General features: G+C 41.0%; 1 pseudogene; it reads right to left on the reverse strand.

The window, feature by feature from the left end:
• Positions 1–16,834: 16,834 nt before the first annotated feature.
• LOC102242996 lies at positions 16,835–17,704 on the reverse strand (annotated as a pseudogene).
• Between the last annotated feature and the right edge of the window lie 3,610 nt (positions 17,705–21,314).

The raw sequence follows: 21,314 nt of genomic DNA on the forward strand, positions 1-21,314 counted from the left end.
ATTTTCCAGCACCACAAGGGAAACAGTATAAAGGATCTAGAATTGCCTCTTTTCTAATAAATCCCAAGTATATTTTTATTTTTCCTGCCATCACTGTTGAATTTACTCATAAGATAGGACACACCATAGAATTGACTCTGCATATCTTATAGCATAATGACAGGCCATTCATTATGGCCTACTTATTACAGGCCATTTATATAGATCTAGGATGTAGCCAAAAGAACTAGAAAGTTTTTTTAAAAAAGCAAAAAAAGTTCACTAGAGGTTAAATGACGCAGGCAGGACATAGGAACAAGTTTGCCTACTGTCTTTATAAAAAGCATGTGCAGATCACAGAGCAGAGAAGCACATTACTAGAAAATGTCCAAAAAAAAAAAAGCAAAGACTCATTCAAAAATGACTTGGAGAATATTTTCTTTGAAAAATTCTTTGTTATATGAGTTGAAATCTATTTTTTTCTGAGTAGTTAGACTTTCGGGTTCTTAGACCTGCTGCAGGACCCAACATGGTGTTTTCTTAGTTTAACTAACAACCATTATGATGAGCCACATTGGACACCTGTGTATTCTGAGGGATACAGGGTAGGAGGTCCAGCTTACCAGCAAGGGCATCTGTCTTTAGCCATTTTCTTCAGTGGGACAGTCTTCACAAGAGTTCACGTAACCATCTGGGATCTGGCTGCTCTGATTCTCCAGGTGATGGCTCATGTGTCAGGAAACAAGGCTCACATTGACCAAGTAAAGGGAGTTCCCAGCTTAGAAGGTCCCTGTACCAGAGGAGCCAACACCTTTCGTAACAACTCTATAAGCATAACTTCCAAAGTCTCTGCAAGAAATATACCCATTACAAGAGTTGCATGATTGGAGGAGCCCAACACCATGATTTCTGATAAGGTGTTCATGCTTTAAGAGCAATTTTATCACAGAAAATGTAGATTGCAGCACAATCCAATCTTTATTCAGTTGCTGGGAGAACACAGTTAGAGAATTAACTTGTAGTTCAATTCTCACACAGAAGAAAAGAAGAGTTCCTTAACCTTTTACTCAAGTCAGCATTTTCCAAAGTGACTTCCATGAAGCAGCTCCTTCCCAGAAGGGAGGGAGGGAGGGCAGGGAGAGGGAGAAAGTGAGAGTAACAATAAAAAAAGGAAAGGAGGCAGACAAAAGAAAGGAGAAAGAGAGGGAGAAAGAGAGAAAAACATCTATATGAGAGAGACACATTAATTGGTTGCCTTCATCATGAACCCTGACTGGGGAGGGGAATAAACCATTGGCAACCCAGGTACCTGCCCCTGACCTGGAATCTAACCTGGGACCATTTGTTATGCAGGCCAAAGTTCTAACCACTGAGAACACAGGCAAGGGCTAGTTTTTTTTTTTCCAAACCAGAAAAATCCATAAGGATGTATGATGAGTACCTGAATTTGATTGTTTGATTGTAAAGAAAATGAGTTTCCATGCATAAATGACGCCATAGAATTAAAGATGTCTTTGACTTCCTCAAAAATGTCCACCTTTATTTTTTAAATATAAATTTAATGAGCAAATACACTAAACAGAAAATACTTCTATCATATTAAATGGGTTGACTGATTCCAGGGAGATTAGTGTTGCTACTGCTTTTGATATCCTCACCAAGAGCCACCTATGAATTGGAACTCCATAAAGACAGGCCAGTGTGGGAAAACCTGCTCCATTCCTCTCACTGATGCACCAGTACAAAACTAGAGTCTATGGCTGCATATTTCAAACCTTAATCAGTAGGAAAGTCTGAGTCTTGGCACACATAAAACATGGGCTATAAATTAGCCATAAAAAGGGCACTACACCATCCACGATCTGAGTCTCGGTCTAAATTTACAAGCTGTTTGCAAAGCCTCTGAGACTAATGGATGAATAAAATATTCTAGACAACTAGTAAAATACGTATTATGCATGATTGAAAAGTATGGTAGCTGGCGGCTCTGATTGATGAAGGGTGAATTACTGTTAATGCTTGTAATAATTGTCACAGTATTTCACTGAGTCAGGACTCTATATGGTGTCCCCTGGTTTAAGAGCTGTGGATGGAACCATGATTAATTTATCACTGGGAAATTTTAGAATTCTGCAACTTTTCGGCTAAAAGCAGGACAGCCTTTTATGTGCTCCTATGGAGGGAGCCATTCTCTTGCTACCCAACCTACATGGGTCAGGGATGAAGTTTTCTTCAACTTCTCAGTTCTGATTTTGTTCTGAGATCACATATAATATGATCATTAAGATAACCCAAATCTCTTTTAGACAAGAAAAAAATTGAGTATTTAGTTGCCCTCATTCATGAAAATTTCAGCCATGTCCCATGTAGATCTGTTGGTTGAGCATTATCTCATGCACCATGAATCATGGTTTGAGTCCAGGTCAGAAAACATGCCTGGGTTTTGGGCTTTATCCCAGAAGGGGCGTGTAGGAGTTGGTTGGTTGCTGTTTCTCTCTCATTGATCTCTCTCTAAAATCAATAAAAACATATTCTTTAAAAAATGGTTCATAACTTATTTTTGACACCCACTGCTTGGGCCTCCCCAAGACTGTAAAGTCTGCCTTGAGGAAGAATGAGACATTGACCCAGAGTTGCCTGGGCCCTCTGAGCAGGTGAGCTCACCTTAAGTGAAGAAGGCATCTGCAGGATGCAAGGTAATCCAGCTCCAGGAGCCAGGCTGAATCTTGGACAGGTGAGGAGAGGTGAAAGCCTAGTTGTTAATTCTTCCCCCAAGGAGAGGCAGGTGGTTTGGGATAGGTCAGAGGTGGATGGGGTCATACAGATGGTTGGACAGGCAGAGGCCTATTCAACAAGCCAAAATCAAGGCCAGGGTCAGGATCAGAGTAGGATCAGCAGTGAAAGGACCCATTCAGTCCAGACAGAGATGCTTTTACTATGCAGAGTCTTTTAATATCTTATGGAGAGTCCCAACAGCCCTAAACTGGGTCTAAGCAAAGTCAAGCCTGTCCTCAGAAGGGTGATTGAAGGTCATCTGGGCTCCATGTGCTAGCTTGCCAAGGAGGGTCCCTCTGAAAAAGTGGACTGCAAGCTGATACCTGAAAGACAAGAGAGATCGTGAGAAATGGAGGCAGTGAGGACAGGGAGGGTGGGAGTTCTAAGTTGAAGGAAGTGTCCACAGAGCAGGGAGAATAGTGAGTTCAGTTGGGGTGAAGTACAGTTTGTAATTGGAGGGAAACAGACTCAGAGGAAGAACAGTCAGGACCATGGAAAACTAGAACAAAGGAAAATATGGGCAGGGGTGATTTATTCACTTTCTTCTCATCCTCCACAAGACCCCAAATGGAAGACATGCTGAAGGGGGAAGGCGACAGAACGAAAGAGCGGGACATTCAGCACCTTTTGATTCCAGTCATAAATTCTGTGACACAGTAAACAGTGCTGTGTTAGTTTTCATATAATATTTTATATGATTAACAGTAATAAGTAATAGTAAATAATTAATAGTATATCATTAACAATAATTTGATATAATTTGAAACCATTTCATGCCACTGAGCTAAATACCACAAACCCAGCAGAGAGAATATGACATTGGTTCCTAGAGCATGTTCCCTCCCTCCCTCTCTATCCCTTCCCTCTTACCTTCCCCCGACCCCCTCCCTGCTTTGGTGTCTTCTGCCATTTATTTCAACCAGCATTTTCCCATAGTCCCTAGGAAAATACCCTTATTCACTGATTAGGCAAATTTCTTATTCCTTCAAATTTGTCCTGGATACCTTTCAAGTTGACTGTGTGAAATCATAGTATGTGACCAGGTGGACATAGATACAAAACTCATGTTGCTAGAAAACATGCATTCAGACTCTGCCTTGTAAAGAAGATATGCCTATACCCATATTGTTTGTAAACCTACTAAGTTGTGGGGAAGCACGGGACTTGGTTGGAATGTCTATAAGGAGGATTCTCCAAAAGGTCGAGGGGCCTTTGAGGGGACCTTGCCGAAGGCAGCAGCCCCTACCTTGACTTTTCCAAACAAGTCAGATCCCCGGGTGTTTTGCTAGAAGAATCTCTATTAGTCTTTAAAGACCTGACCTTGTAGAAGCATATACCTTCTCAAGGATACTTACCCTGCTGATTGTATCTAGAGGTTAATTTTAGTTCAAGCTGTTATGACAATAAAAGCCTAAGAAGGCAGGTGAACAGGACTCTGGGGGTATAAGAGAAGTATCTCAGAGATCATCTTCAAGTCAGAAATTATTTTGAGGTATCACTTTTTATCTTAAAAATTCAGTTGAAAGTAATATTCTTTCCCTTAATGTGCTCGATGTTGGTTTTAGTAGTACTGTTTTAAATTGCTTGTCATTAAACAAGACTCTGGGGGTATAAGAGAAGTATCTAAGAGATCATCTTTTAAAGTAAACTATTTTTTTTAATTTTGCTACTAAAGCAAACTAATCCCTTAGCCTTCTCTTTCATAGAAATGAGTGTCAGAGTAATATGTTCATCTGTCGCTCAGGGTCTGCAGGTCAGCCCCAGCACTAAGTATCCACTAATTCAGTTCTCTATCTTTCTACTTATCAATCTGTTTTCTCTTCAGCATTCCTAAGAGCCCTAGCTGTTCCCTGTGTCCATAGACATTTCTAAAGCTAAAGTCAATAGTCAGAGAGAGGAAATCATATCAAGTTACACATGGAAAGGATCTTGCATATTAATCTCAAACCCATCCTCAAATTTTAAAAAAAGAGAAGAGTAGAATTCAAGAAAGCAAATGGTTCATGTGAACCTTTACTGTGAGGTGGTGGAGGAACAAAGTGTAAGCCACCAGACTCCAAATTCTGTGACCTTTCGTCTCATCCAGAATGAATGACGGTGGTTATCCAACTGACAGTCTGCCCACCTAGGGTGGACCACAGACAAGGCAGGAGTGTGCAAGCTCTGAAAGCCTGAGCTTCCCTTTGAGGACCCTCAGCAAGGCCATCAGACACAGTAGAGGTCAGAGGGTAGGCTTTGCAGAAATGGAGAGTAATTTTTTTACAGTTTATAGTCATATTATACCAGTCTGCTATTCACTCATCTTTGCTGTTTTTCTGGTGTATACACATTCCTGCACTGCTCAGCTATGTGCTGGTGGCAATGAGATGCAGAACATAAAACCACAGGAGAAAACTGGCATTTTTAAGGTCCTAATTTTATTTAATGGCAAGCAATTTAAAACAGTACTACTAAAACCAACATCGAGCACATTAAGGGAAAGAATATTACTTTCAACTGAATTTTTAAGATAAAAAGTGATACCTCAAAATAATTTCTGACTTGAAGATGATCTCTGAGATACTTCTCTTGTACCCCCAGAGGATATGATTTCATTCTTCTATGTGAGGGTTTGAAGGCAGAGTACAATTCAGGAGAATGTTAATTAAAAAAATTAAAAATAAACAATAGTGCTATGAAATACTTTGGTTAAACAAATACTATCCTAAATCACAGTTCATTATCTATCACTTTGGATCTTCAACTTATAAGATATCACTAATAATCATAGAGATTCAAATTAAAAGGACAATGAGATACCACCTCACACCTTGCAGAATGGGTGCCATTAATAAATCAATAAACAACAAGTGCTGGAAAGAATGTGGAGAAAAAGGAACCTTAGTACACTGCTGGTGGAAATGCAGACTGGTACAGCCACTATGGAAAACAGTGTGGAGTTCCCTCAAAAAATTAAAAATAGAACTACCATTTGACCCAATGATCCCACTTCTAGAAATATATCCTAAGAAGTATGAAGCACCACTCAGAAAGAACATATGCACCCCTATTTCATAGCAGCACTGTTTACTCAGTAGATGAGTGGGGGAAAAAAAAAGCTGTGATACATTTACACAATGGAATACTATGCAGCTGTAAAAAAGAAGTGTTTTTTACCCTTGGAGGGGCCAAGAGAGTATTATGCTAATCGAAATAAGCCAGTCAGAGAGAAACACAAGTATCACATGATTCACTCATATGTGGAATCTAATGTACAAAATAAACTGACAAACAAAATAGATTCAATGTCATGGAAGCTTGCAAGAGACTGATGGATCTCAGAGGAAGAGGGAAGAGATCAACCAATGAACTTACATGCATTTAAGCATAACCCATGGACACAGACAATAGTGGGGTAAAGGCCTGGGGAGAGGACAGAAGTGGGGAGGAGGAGGGTCAATTGAAGGTAAAAATGGGACATCTGTAATACTTTAAACAATAAAGATAAATTTAAATTTAAAAAATTATAAAACTGTATAAATTTAAGAACCCATTCATTTTGTAAACATTATAACTGAAAAACACCTCTTTTCATTTTCTTAAAAATTTCCCCTGCAGATGTGTCAATCCTGACATTTTATAGCAGTGTTGAGGGCAACCTTCCCACCTTCAGTCTGACAGTGGATCTGTCAGATACTGTCAGCCCTCTGACTGCAGAAGGTCACACCTGTGAAGAAGGTTTTCAAGGCATCAGGGAAAGAGAAATAAAATAGTCTCAGAGTCTTCTTTTTTAATTTTTAAAAACACATTGATTCCTGCAAAGAATAAGCAGTTAAATTTTGAGGGAGCTTTTTTGATTCAAGTTGAGTGATTGTACTTCTAATACATCCACATGATTCTAAATTAATAATGAATACCCGCTATGAGGCAGACACTGTGCTAGACAGCTACATACTCCGTTTCACTTTTCCTTGAGGCTTTGAAGTCTTTTAACTGCACAGAGTTTTTCTTATAAAAGGCTTTGAACCCATGTAACAATTCATCTTATTGGCATGTACCCTACTATAACTAACATACTCTCTGTTCAGAAGAATTCTAAAATAATTTGACCATGAAATAAAAAACAAGAATGAGGGCCCAGCTGGCCTTGCTCAGTGGTTGAGCATCAACCTATGAACCAGGAGGTTATGGTTTGATTTCCAGTCAGGAAATATGCCCTGATTATTGGCTTAATCCTCAGTGTGGGGCGTGCAGGGGGCAGCTGATCAATGATTCTCTCTCATCATGGATGTTTCTCTCTCTCTCTCCCTCTCCCTTCCTCTCTGAAATCAATAAAAATACCTTCACAAGACAACTGTCATTAAGAAAACATGACAAAAATCTGCTCTCTGGGTTCCTCTTGAAATAATAATAGGCAAACTGTATATAGTAAAGAAATTCATGCCCAACATAGTACTTAACAGAGAGAACATGCCGTCAAGCCTTCTCTGATAGGCCAATATGCCCATGGCTTGGTTTCAATAGTCAGGTTTCGAGAGCTCAGCTCAGCCACTCCATGGTATTGCTGCCTCAACAATCATTTTGTTTGGCCAAGTGGCCTGCAGGGATCTTGAACTGACAGTGTCCCTCATGCCAGCACACATCCAAGAGAGCAAACCGCAGAGTCACAAGTCAAAGCAAGTTCCTCATTGACTTCCCCAACAGAATTTGTTTGGATCAACCATCTGCCCTGCCTCCCAGGCGCTTCTATTTTTGCACCCCTTCAATAAAACACATGGAGGTTGTGCCAAAACCTTGCTCTTTGGGTTTGAGTTGATCAATCAGGCCTCAGTCCTAGGACCCCAAAGTACCCAGACCCAGGGACCTAAGAAGGGCATGTGCTCCAGGTCCCATTTTTCTTCTTGTCTGCACTCTGCCTTGACTGCCCCATATAGCCCCTTGAGGTGTGCCATCATATACTTCCTTCAGGAACTGCGAGGAATAAAATTCTCTATTATAACTTCTCTTGTTGTGTTGATACCCAACTAACCACTGGGCAACCTGTGCTCTACTTAACAAATGTTAATTTAACAAAGTCAGAACAACATGGATTCCAGATCTTCTCCTGGATATAAAACTACTAAAGGGGAATACTGAAAATAGAAGAGAAGCAGGTATAAAATATCTATCCTGAAAGGGGGGTTCAGAAGAAGTGGACACCATGCATATGAATGAACAAATCCAAGTACAGCTCAGAGGACTCAGGAAAGGTGACACTCAGTGAAAAATCTGCTACTTACCATAGAAAACACAAGAGCAAAGGCTGTGTCATTGTTGTGAACCTTGACTACTAACACAGTGAGATAGCTAGAATACACAATCCTGTTTCTCCCATCATCCCTGAACTCAATCAATTTCTCATTGCTGTCATAGCAAATGGTAAAATATTATTAACAAAGGGATGTTTAGAATAGATATGAAGTTACTTCTTGGTAAATGAATTAGGCCAAACAATCCCATTTTTATAAACAAACCCATGTGACTTTTCTGATAACACTATGACCTATTCCAAGGCCTAGTTCAGTGAATTTTGTTTATAGATGAGGAATTTATTCCTTTATAATAACAGATCCAACCTTACTCAGCCAAAAAAGGACCAAAGTCATTACTTGAAATTTTTATAGAAAACAAACAAACAAACATGTGGCACTTTTATTTGTTCATAATTTAATAATTTTAAACAAACATTTATTGAGTGTTTCCATGTGCCTGGGTATTGTACTGGGTGCTGGAGCTTTAAGAATAAATAATCAGACCCCGTTGCTACCCACAGGAAACTTACAAATTTCTGTGGGAGAAAAATATATGAAGGATAAATTATATAGTGGTGTGCCATGTAATAAGTAATGTACCTGGTGGCATTCAGGGGCACCTACCTCTGAATGAGAGGAGGGAGTCAATGATCAGTAAGAATGCCATTGAAGGGATGAACCTAGAACTGAGAACTAAGGCATAACTTGGAATTCTCCAGGAAAAAAAATATGTGCAAAGATACATAAATGTGAAAACATATACTTTATTCCTGGGACCAGCAAATAAGTTTGCACAACTGAAATATATTGGATTTATAAAGGAAAGAGCCAAATAATAATGATAAAGTTGGATAAGCAGCTATGATCCCAGATAATGAAAAGCTTTTTATAGATTGCACAAGCAGGGTCCTGTGGCTGATGGGAAGCTGTGATGCTAAGAACAAGATCTCATTCAAATTTCTATATCGGCAGCTGGATGGATGATGACATGGAGGGAAAGAAGCTAGAGGTAAAGTAACTGTAAGAGGCTGGTGAGATGCTCCAGAAAAGGAGAGGGTGCTGGCAAGAAGGAACGCAGTGATGTAGCCATGAAGTGAAGAAGCAGATAGGAGAGGGCTTAAGGAGATGGAATCAGCCGGGCTTGCTTTTCAGTTGATTTGTATAGTGAAGAAGAGAAAGAATAAATGAAGATAGAGGGAAAAAAATAGACAGTACAAACTTTTTACACCTAAAAAAGTCTAAGGTCACAATGCATAAAAGTTTGCTATGTGGCAAAGTGGCACTTTAAAGAAAATATAGTGGCATAAACATATTTATTAGAAAATAAGTGTCTGGATAATAACTAAACAAAACTTTAAATTTAAAAATTAAGAAGGTGGCTTAGTCCCATTTTTTTTTATTTTCTCCTTAGTTTCTTTTGCCCTAGAAGATGTATCCATAAACATATTGCTATGAGAGATGTCTGAGATTTTTCTGCCTATGATCTCTTCTAGGACTTTTATGGTTTCACAACTTACATTTAAGCCTTTTATCCATTTTGAGTTTATCCTTGTGTATGGTGTAAGTTGGTGGTCTAGTTTCATTTTTTTTTTGCATGTACCTGTCCAATTTTCCCAACACCAATTATTGAAGAGATTGTCTTGACACCATTGTATGTTCTTGCTTACTTTGTCAAATATTAATTGCCTGTAATGGCATGGGTCGATTTTTGAGGTTTGTATTCTATTCCATAGATTTATATGCCTGTTCTTGTGCCAGTACCAGGCTGTTTTGATTACAGTAGCTTTGTAGTATATCTTGATATTTGATGTGATCCCTCCAACTTTGTTCTTCTTTCTCAAGATTGCTGAGGCTATTTTGGGGTCTTTTTCTGGTTCCATATAAATTTTTGGAGAGTTTGTTCTAGGTCTGTGAAATATGCCATTATTTTAACAGGGATTACATTGAATCTGTAGATCACTTTGGGTAGTATGGACATTTTAATGATGTTAATTCTACCAATCCATGAACACGTTATATTTTTCCACTTGTTTATATCTTCCTCTATCTCTTTTTTCAACATCCTGTAATTTTCAAAATAAAGGTCTTTTACATCCTTAGATTATTCCTAAATATCTTAATTATTTGTTGTAATGATAAATGGTATTGCTTGTTTAGTTTCTCTTTCTGATTTTTCATTATTGGTATATAAAAATACTATCAATTTCTGTGTGTTAATTTTGTATTCTGCTACATTGCCAAATTCATTTATTAAATCTAGTAGTTTTTTTGGTGGAGTCTTTTAAGGTTTTCTATGTACAATATCATGTCATCTGTGAATAATGAGAATTTTAATTCTTCCTTGCCAATTTGGATGCCTTTTATTTCTACTTCTAGTTTGACTACTGTGGCTAGGATCTCTAGTACTATGTTGAATAAGAGTGGTTAAAAAGGACATCCCTGTCCTGTTCTGTTCTTAAGGGAAATGGTTTTAAGCTTCTACACAGCAAAAGAAGCCATCAACAAAATGAAAATGGAGCCCACTGTATGGGAGAACATGTTTGTCAATGATACATCTGATAAAGAGTTAAATCCAAAATACACAAGGAACTCATACAACTTGACAAAAGAAAGATAAACAATTTAATTAAAAATGGACAAAGGACCTAAACAGACACTTCTCCAAATTGAACATACAGAGGGCCAAAAGACATATGAAAAAAATTTCAAAGTCACTGATCATCAGAGAGAAGCAAATTAAAATGACAATGAGGTACCACCTCACCTGTCAGAATGACTACCATCAACAAATCAACAAATGACAAGTGCTGGCAGGATATGGAGAAAAATGAACCCTAGTACACCTCTGGTGGAAATGCAGAATGGTGCAGCCACTATGGTAAACAGTATGTAGTTTCCTAAAAGAACTAAGTATGGAACTGCCATTTAACCCAATGATCTCACTTCCAGAAATATATCCTGAGAGACCTAAAACATCAACCAAAAAGAATGTATGCACGCCTATGTTCATAGCAGCATACTTTACAATAGCTAATATCTGGAAACAGCCCAATTGCTCATCAGTAGATGAGTGGATAAAAAAGCTGCGGTACATTTATACTATGGGATACTATGCAGTAGTAAAAACAAAGGATCTTTTACCCTTTGAGACAGTATGGAGGGACCTGGAGAGTATTATGCTAGGTGAAATAAGCCAGTCAGAGAAAGATAAGTATCTCATGATCTCACTCATATGTGGATTCTAATGAACAAAATAAACTGATGAATAAAATATATCCAGAGACATAGAAGCATGGAACACACTGTGGAATCTCAGAGGGAAGGCGTGGGAGGGTGGGTGGTAGGAAAGAGATCAACCAAAGGACTTGCATGCATCTACACATAATAATAGGGCAATGAAGACCTGGAGTGGGGTATGGATGTGGGTTAGAAGAGGTCAAGGGGGTGGGGGGGAAAGGGGACATATGTGATACTTTCAACAATAAAGGTTTTTAAAAAATTAAGGAGAAAAATATTTAAAAACTTTAAATAAATTTGAAAAAAATAAAATAAAGATGTTTAAAAATAATAACCTTTAAAAAAATAGTTATTTAAAGCATAAGGATAGAAGGGAGGGGGAGAGACAGAGAGAGAGAAACACTGATGTGAGAAAGACACATTAATTGGTTGACTCCTGAACGTGCCCCGATAGGCCCAGGATCGAGCCTGCAACCAAGGTATGTGCCCTTGACCAGAATTGCACCTGGAACCCTTCAGTCTACAAGCCAGTGCTCTACCCACTGAGCCTGCATTTTTAATATTCTTTTTTCTTCATTCTGCTCCTCCACTCAGTTTCACATCCCTTCACAGCTGTCACATTATTGACATTAATATCATCTCTGGAATTCATAAATTAATACCTTTCAAATTCTTCCCAGGATACACAATTAATGTATTTTAGTGTTTAGGCAAAATCATTAATAATCCTCTTTAGAAAAAGAAGATAGTTCAATTTGTTGTGACTATCTGTTATCTGTCCAGAATGAAGTTGGGCCAATGTTGATCACTGGTTTCCAGTAAATATCTATAATAATAAAAGTGTAATATGCTAATTAGACAAGAGAGCCGAACTACCTTCCAGATGTCATTCCGGACATCCTTCTAGACTAAACTACGGTGGTGGGGCCGAGGCAGAGGCTGTTAGGGGCAATCTGTCAGGCAGGCAAGTGTTTAGGGGTGGTCAGGCAGGCAGGCAGAGTGGTTAGGGGTGATCAGTCAGACAGGTGAGTAGTTAGGGACAATGAGGCAGGCAGACAGAGTGGTTAGGGGCTATCAGGAAGGCAGGCAGGCCAGCAGTTAGGAGCCAGTGTTCCTGGATTGTGAGAGGGATGTCTGAGGTGTCCCGGATTGCGAGAGGGTGAAGGCTGGGCTGAGGGAACCCCCTCTCCCGTGCACAAATTTTGTGCACAGGGCCTCTAGTTACTAATAAGGCTACTTATAGGAACTATCCACCATTCTTTAAAATTGATCCTGATTATAAGATTGTTTTAAATTCAGAGCTTAACTCAGTATTTTTGACACAGAATCACTTTTCAAAATTTTATTATGTATTTTAAACCATCTACATTTTCCTGCTTCTCTTTCTTGAAATTGGACATCTTATTAATAAACCTCTTCAGAATTGTCCTAATATTAATGCAAATCTCTTCACTGAATTTTCTCAACATTCCCAGATGGGGATCTGTGCTGATACAACTCTTCATGCAAAGTGAATGACATAAAAGTGATTGAGAAAATGTATTAGTGATGCTTATGAGTTTTGTTAATCAAATGGTAAAGAATTAACTGTTTTTCCTAAAAGTTAAGAAATAAGGGTATATAGAAATGCTTGTGTAGAAAATCTTCTATCTTTCTCAGACCCCTCATAAAAACATCTGAACTGTAATACAAAGTAGGAGATAAAGTAAAAAGGGGTCAACAGGGGCTCTGCTACTAAGCAGCTGCACAATCTTGACCAAGTCTCAATTCACCTCTTTGGAACTCAGTCCCTAAACACTTTATTTTTAAAGCCATCATTGTGGTCATCTATAAGGTTTCCTCAGCCCTAATAGGATTCTGATTTCAAACTGATTTTATTTCAGATGACATTTATTTTAATTTTTCAAAAATTGTGAAGCAAAAGTGCACACTAGTTGGGGGTGGTAACTATATCAGTGCCTTTACATAAACATTACAGAACTACTATCAGGAATTTTAAAATATAATATATGGAAAAGCATCTTTCAACTGTAAAACATAACCATTAAAGTGTTGTTGTTTTTTTCCTAAAATTAAATCCATTTTGTTTCAAATTAAATCCATTCCTTGCAGAGCCATTAAATAGAAAAGAGATTCAGAAGTCGTCATTCTGGATTTTTTCATCTAATTAACAGGTATTTTATGTTACAGGTCTGACTATAATCTGCCCTGAGTCAGATTATAGATAGGGTTATAAGATTTTCAGTTAGAAAAAATTACACATATATACACACACCTCATAATATTTCAATTAAGTAAATATACCCATTACTTATTAAATTAATTTAAAATAAAATGAAATATATTTTAAAATGTAAAACTACCGAATATAACCATCTGTCAACATCAAAACTTTCTATTTATTATTGCTTTACCACAGACTAAGCCAAGGGGAGTTGAATTACCAACAAGTGAGGTCACAAGCACTTCCTGACCTGAATCTAGAAATACAAAGTGCTGACAGGAATGTAGTTTGAACAGGAAGTACAATGACTTCCATTAATTAACATGTTTTAAGCTTGATTTTATGTTCTGCATGAGAGAGAATTTCTATGGTTACCTTCCTTTCAGGGGTTGTCCTACCTCATCACTCTCTTTTGCACTGTCAATGGTATGAAATAACCTGGAGTCACCATTAACTGCTGCTTATGTGTCAGGGTACAGCCCCTATTATTCTACATGAGATTTCCCTTGAGAAATGAGCCAGCAGAAGAAGTTGACATTTGAATAATCTGAATATATATAATTTCTCACCACAGGCTCAGGAAATCAATCTAACAGTCAAATACAAGACTTTATTAGAAGCTGCACTGAAATGGCTATAGGAAAATAAGACTCAAGTTTGAAGGAAATAATTTCCTCATTATTGATTTACTCAAATAATGCACAGCTGGGACCTTAAAGAACTGATTAAATTCTTTATGTTTGGAGCATCCTATAATCAGTACTCGGAGCATCTCTAGGTTACCACAGGGAAAGTTCTGGAACTTAAACTCCTGGGAAGATAAATACAAAATATTAAATGTTTGTGAACCAAAGTGAGAAGGAACCCTTTGAGCATCACAGTGTCCTGGATTTTCCAAGCAATATGTGTGGTTCTGCTAAATAAAATTAGAAGTATCTCTGATGCAGAGCAGTCTTTCTGTGGGGAAGCATGGGACTTGGTTGGAAAGCTGGTAAAGAGAAATCTCCGAAAGTTTGGAACCTCCAGAGGGGACTGGCCTGAAGGTGGCTGCTGTTGCTTGGACTTTTCTAAATAAGTTTGAGCCCCCAGGCGTTTTACTGGAAACTTTATGTTTAGTCTTTAGATGTCCTTGCTTAAAGGACAAAGCAGACGCATGTGCTTTCTCAAGGATGCTTACCCTGCTGATAGTATCTAATAGTTAATTTTAGTTCAAGCTGTTGTTACAATAAAAGCCTAAGGAGACAGGTGAATGGGGCTATTTGGTTTCTCAAGTCAAGCAGGCCCTCAGCCCTCTCTTTCACAGAAACCTGTGTCAGAATAATCATTCATCCATCGCTCAGGGTCTGCTGGTAAGTCCTGGCATTTTTCCTTGTTTTTTTTTTTTTGTTGTTGTTTTTGTTTTTTTTTTTGTTTGTTTTTTTTTTGTTTTTTTTTTGTTTTTTTTTTGTTTTTTTTTTGTTTTTTTTTTGTTTTTTTTTTGTTTTTTTTTTGTTTTTTTTTTGTTTTTTTTTTGTTTTTTTTTTGTTTTTTTTTTGTTTTTTTTTTGTTTTTTTTTTGTTTTTTTTTTGTTTTTTTTTTGTTTTTTTTTTGTTTTTTTTTTGTTTTTTTTTTGTTTTTTTTTTGTTTTTTTTTTGTTTTTTTTTTGTTTTTTTTTTGTTTTTTTTTTTTTTTTTTTATTTGGGGAGGGGAAACCCGCCACAGCGCCTGGGAGCTAAAGGGAAACCCGCCACAGCGCCTGGGAGCTGAGGGGAAAACTTTCCTTGTTTGTTTTATTCTCAAACCCCTTTTGCTGATTTATAGTGGGGAAGCCTCCGATTAATACTCAAGTGTATATACAAGGAAATGCTGTCACATGTCAGTGAAGCATCTACTGTTTGATGTATAAGCTCCCTTCAAACACTATCACACTCAACTATCCTCAACATAGTGGCACAATTACTGTGCCAGTTTAGGGATCAGACCTAAACTGGCAGTTGGACATCCCTTTCACAATCTGGGACTGCTGGCTCCTAACCGTTCGCCTGCCTGCCTGATCACCTCTAAAACTCAAGCTTCTTCCTTTTTATTTTTAAAATTTATATTTCTTCTTTATTTTTTATTTTAAAAGTCAAGCTTCTTGAGAACATGAGGCATTTAACATTATTCCATATTCCTTAAAGAGAGCTAAGCATGGTAAACACAGCAAATACTTAATTCTTATGGGCTTCTATATAAACACTTTTCAACCAGGAATGTTTTAATAGACAGTCTCCAAAAACTTGAATTGGAAAACCTAAAAGTAGAGTGCTCAGATTTCAGGCATCAGGTGCTATTAGCAGGATTTCTATCCAAATTATACTCTAATTCTTAGCTCTTAACAATCTGGACAAACTGCCCTTCACTGTCCCCAAAGTTTCTTATTCGGCACTATCCCATTTCTCCCCCTTTATTTTTTTGAGTTCAATGTTTTATATCCACATCAGTATCAATGTACCATACAAAACCCACCTTCCAGCTTAGCTGGGCAGGCAGGAGGGGGGTCCATGGCAGCATAGAAAACCAGGATTCTTGTCCCAAAAGAGGAGAAAATGGGTTTACAGTCAAGGAAACAAAATCAGAACTCAACATTATCAAGGAGAAGCCTTGAAACTGCATCGAGCGGAGGTGCTGTGGGTAGCAGTGCATCTCGGCTGGCCCAGCAGTACCTGCAGCAGGCTTGGTTCCTGGGAAGCCTGGGGTCAGATAGGGCCCAGCTCTTGAGATTATTTTCAATAATTTTGCTTTTGGGGGAGGAGGGCTTCTGTGCAGCAGCTCCATGTGGGGGAAACTGGTGCGGGTTTCACTTCAGGGTTTGGAGGGGAAGTTGGGTCTGTGGGGTGGGACCCGCGGGACCTGCCCGGCCCCAATGTCACAGCTGAGGTTCTTGGAAGTGGCCCAGTGAAGTTCCTTCCTGCCTTCTTCCTGCCTTCACCCCAGGTATATGGCTTATAAAGCAGAGCACCAGGCTGGGGCTGAGCACCCCAGGGGCCTTTGTGAACATAGCAGGTACACAGGCAGGGGAAGCTTGGGGGAACTGTAGGAACTGGTGGGGGCAGGCAGAACCAGGTGAGGGCAGTGTCCATGGGGAAAAGGGGGCATGGGGTGGTGGAGGTATGCTCCTCTAACAGAGACTTAGAGGGACAGAGAATAAGAAAGACAGAGAAGACAGAGATGGGGATAGAAAGAGTGACAGGATGAGAGAGACTCAGAGAAAGCACAAGAGAGACTGAGACAGAGAAAGATTCACAAAGAAGAGAGACAGGCAGACAGAAAGATGGAGTCCTGCTCTGTATGAGTCAGCCGGCTGTGAGGGGGCTAGGGGGGGCTGGGCTCACATGGGATGTGCCAGTGTGATGGTAAGTGCATTGTTGTGTTGCATGAGGGAGGTGTGCTGGTAATGCAGCACCAGCTCCTTCAGAGACCCATACAGGTTGTAGGGCTCCACAAAACCCAAGCCAGTGGCCGAGCGGTAGATGACACAGTGCTTGGTATCACTGCCCACCACCACAGAGCAGGCATAGCAGCCCCACTGGCTACTCTCATGGATGAGGAAGGTATCATCCCACTTGCTGTTCAGCATTTCCTCAGCCTGCGTGGGGTTGATCTTGCCCACATACCAGGTTCGTTCCTTATGGTGGGGGAGGTCATCCTCATCCTTCATCAGTGCATACTGGTCTTCAGTCTCATTTTTGATTCCCAACCACTCATTGATTTTCTTCTGCCAGGCGCCTTTCTGGGTGACCATACCAGGTACTGGTCTTGGATCTTGCGCAGCTGCATCAGGTCTGGCTTCAGGCTATTCATGCGCTTACCTAGGTTGTCAAGGCCTGTATCTGCAGCTCCTTTTCCAGCTTTGTGTGGCTCTGGATCTCAGAGATGCAAGACTTGAGCCGTTCTGAGTTCAGCAGGATCCTCTGCATCTCTTTTTCATTGCCCTCACACGGAAGTGCTCCAGATACTCCTTGCTGAACTTCTCTTGAGTCTGGCCCTGCTCTTGGAAGATCTTGATGGTTTCATTGAAGGCTTCTATTGCGGTGCGCTTCATCTGCAGTTCCTGGGAGGTGCGGGTGGACTCCTCATAGAGCTGGTCGTACTCACAGCTCTTGTCCTCCGCTTCAAACCAAGGTAACAAACTAATTTCCCCCCAGAAGTCACGTCCAAATACTACGAGACTGAGGACTATAGGGCTGACTATGTACATGCTTACTAACAGGCTCACATTCCAGCTCTAGGCGCCCAGGCATCCTCCACAATCCCACAACCCTCTGGTCGCATACTTCCGGTTTTTCTATCTCCTCCTTAAGTAGTGTTTCCTTCAGTCACGTTGCAACATCCAGGACCTCTAGTTGGAGAGGATTTTTCTGTTCTTTTACACTGGAACTATTGGAATCAGTGAAGTTTTGGGAGTACTGCTGCTGCCATGAACATGTCGGTCCTAAGTGCACTCATGAAACAACTGCCCATTCAGTCCACTGCTGGCACCGACCTAGTTTGCAATGAGAAAGGTACTGTGCTGAGCCATTTTCCAATCGGATCTTCCTCTTCCTTCCCCAGCACACTCCAAACCTACCCCGGGCCAACCACCCCAACCCCGCAGACCCTTAAGACCTTCCCCCCTATTTCTTTGACTTTCCCCCATCAAACTTGCACCCTATCATGTTGCCTAGGGGTTCCCCTAACTGCTCCTTGGGGGTGGAGGGCACCCTGGGCAAGGTGCCATGGTGTTCTGGTCTCTGCTCGTTTTGGTTGTCACGGACCCTGGCTTTTGATAGATAGATAGATAGATAGATAGATAGATAGATAGATAGATTACTTAAGCCCTGGCCAGGTGGCTTAGTTGGTTGGAGCATTGTCCCATACACCAAAAAGTTTCAGGTTTGATTCAGTCAGTCAGGCCACATACCTAGGTTGTGGTTTCCATGCAGGAGGCAACCAATCCATCTCTCCCTCTCCCTTCGTCTCTCTCTCTAAAAATCAATAAGAAACATGACCTCAGGTGAGAATTAAAAAAATATATATTTAGTACTTTTAAGAACAAAAGCGTCTTATCTTTTGGCACTATTACAATGTTCATTTTATTTAAAAATGCAAACTATATCTTAGACTTCCAATACCAACAAGACAGAGTAGTCTTATTCCTTCCAGGTTCTCCCACTTAAAATTATAAATCTTGAACATAACACAACAAATTGGCATAGAAAGAGGCTGAAAGGTGGCAAAAGGAAGATTGTGAGGGGCCTCAGTGCTAAGGAACAACAATGTGAGTCCCCTGGACTGCCTTCTCACACCCAGGTAAACTGCCAACAGACAGGAAAACTGGCCCCAAGAAAAGCCTCTTCCAGCATTGGAAGGACTTGGAAAAGGTGGCCTACCAACCGAAAATCTTTCTGGCCATGTCCACCCTATTCCAGCTAGAAACCAGGGAAAAACACATGGCTCCCGGGTTTTAGCACACTGACCAGGGAGTGGATCTTCCTCCTCTCTGCCTGATATGGTAGGTGCGGATTCCATTGCCAGTGCACAGAAAGCTGACCTTTCCACCTGGCCTGCAGAAACAGGCTGTTCCTACACTCCCCCGGCCTGGGCAGTATCAGCAGTGTGACAGCCAACGTGGTATCCACATCTGCCCAGCAGCAAAGAAAGTTAATAAGGGTGTGGAAGGCAGGAGGCTTCACACACCCCCATGTCAGCAGGGCCCAATGGGGAGCTGAGCTGTGCCCCAACTCAGCTACAAGTGGCGAGTCATGTGAGCTTGCCCCTTTATGGTGGCAGCAGGGCTCAGGTATAGGTAGTGCTAGTGAAGTGGTGCTAGTTGGTGCTCTGTTTTCATCAGGAAGGTGTCAGTAGGCTGAGGAGGTAACTGAAGTTCCACCACCCACCTGCAGCAAGGCCCTGGCAGTCAGGCTGCATCCTGCTGGCCTGGGGTTGGCTAGACTCACAGGAGGCTGAGCAAACACCCCTCTGCCCTTCCCACTGCACCTCAACAAGGAACAGCCTGCTAAAATAAGAATATTAAATAGTGTCAGGATTTTCCTCATATAATCTCCATTGTGTCCCAATCACTTATCTGATAAAGACTAGGTATAGAATATACACAAAACTCTCCAAACTCAGTAATAGAAAACAGCCAATGCATTGAAAATTTACATATCTTAAGAGGAACTGAGAAAATTAAAACATGAATGAGAAAAGATGGTGCCAAAAGCTGATGCCACATTGAGAGAATCAGACGACATGAATTCTTGTTGCAAGGATTATTATACAAGCAGTCATCCTATATAATAAAAGGCTAATATGCAAATAGACCAAACGGTGGAACAACCGGAACAACCAAACAACCGGTTCCTATGATGTGTGCTGACCACCAGGGAGCATGTGCGGAACATGGCAGGCGTCGGCCCCAGTGGGATGGTAGAGCAGGTGAGCGGGGGCATCAGACCAAGGCAGGGCACTGGTCACTGTCATCAGGGTGAGCTTCTGGTGGTTACTGAAAATTCTTTGCTCCCTTGCGCCATGGTCCCACCTGGCACTCCCACCTGCTGCTGGCGCCGGCCCTGCTCGCACCTGCTGCAGTGGTCCCACCCGGCACTCGCACCTGCTGCTGGCGCCAGCCCTGCTCGCACCTGCTGCCGGCGCTGGAGCCAACACTCACACCCACTTTGGGTGCCTGGAACCTTCCCCAATCGCTCAGCGCCATCTCCCCTCAGGGCTTCTCCACCTCCTCCTGCTCCTGAGGGGAGACTGGGCCGGCAGCCGCCGCTCGCACCCACAGTCAGTGCCAGAGCCACTGCTCACACCTGCTGCCAGTGCCCTGCACCGGTCCTGATCACTTGGCACCATCAGCGGGTGTGAGCGCGTGGTGGCTGCCGGCCCCAATCACCCCTGAGGGCTTCTCCACTTCTCCCTGCTTCTGAGGGGCGATTGTGGCCGGCAGCTGCTGATGGCACCGGCCCCAGTTGCTCCGTGCCTTCAGCAGGTGCGAGCTGCGCTGTCAGTGCATGGGAGTAGCAGGGCGGGAGCAGGGCTGCCAGCAGACAGGGGACAAGAGGCCGCAGCTGGAGGGGCCAGGTGGGGGATGGGCCGAGACCCACCCCTGTGCCTACCACAGCCTCGCGGCCCACAGTTCCTTTCAAGGTGCATGAATTTGTGCACTGGGCCCCTAGTAGTATAATAAGCTTCAACAAGGGGCACAGTTTTGTATGCTTCCAGGTAAGTTGGTATCAATTCAACTACATTATTAGAAATTTAGGATGTTAATTATAATCTCGAGGGTAACCACTAAGAAAATAAATAAAAATATACAGAAAAGGAAATGTGGAAAGAATGAAAACAGTACTCTAGAAAAAAAATCAATTAAAGACAAATGAGGAATTGAGAAAGAAAAGGACATAAGACAAATAGGAAACAAAGAGCAAAATAACAGAAGTAAGTCCTGTATTGGTCAGGGTTCTCCAGGGAGACAGAACCAGTGAGGGTTGAGGGCAGGGGCGGGAAGAAGAGAGATATATGTTGAATTACTATAAGGCTGGAAGTCCTAAGACCTGCCCATGATAAGCAGACACAGAAGAGCCAACAGTGTAAGTTCAACTCTGAAAGGCAGCAGGTTTGAGACCCAAGAAGAGCCCATGTTTCAGTTGGAGTCCAAAGGCAGGAAAAGACTGATATCTTCTTTGTAAGGATTATTTTCTGAAACTTATTATCTTGTCTGGGTAACTGTAAGACATGCTGAAGGCTATATAAAATTCAAAGTTGAGGGACATATTACTAAGATTTGAAATATAAATTAAAAGTGATGCAACACCTTTAAAAAA

This window comes from Myotis brandtii, unplaced genomic scaffold, assembly GCF_000412655.1.
Source record: "Myotis brandtii unplaced genomic scaffold, ASM41265v1 scaffold11, whole genome shotgun sequence".
NCBI lineage: Eukaryota > Metazoa > Chordata > Mammalia > Chiroptera > Vespertilionidae > Myotis > Myotis brandtii.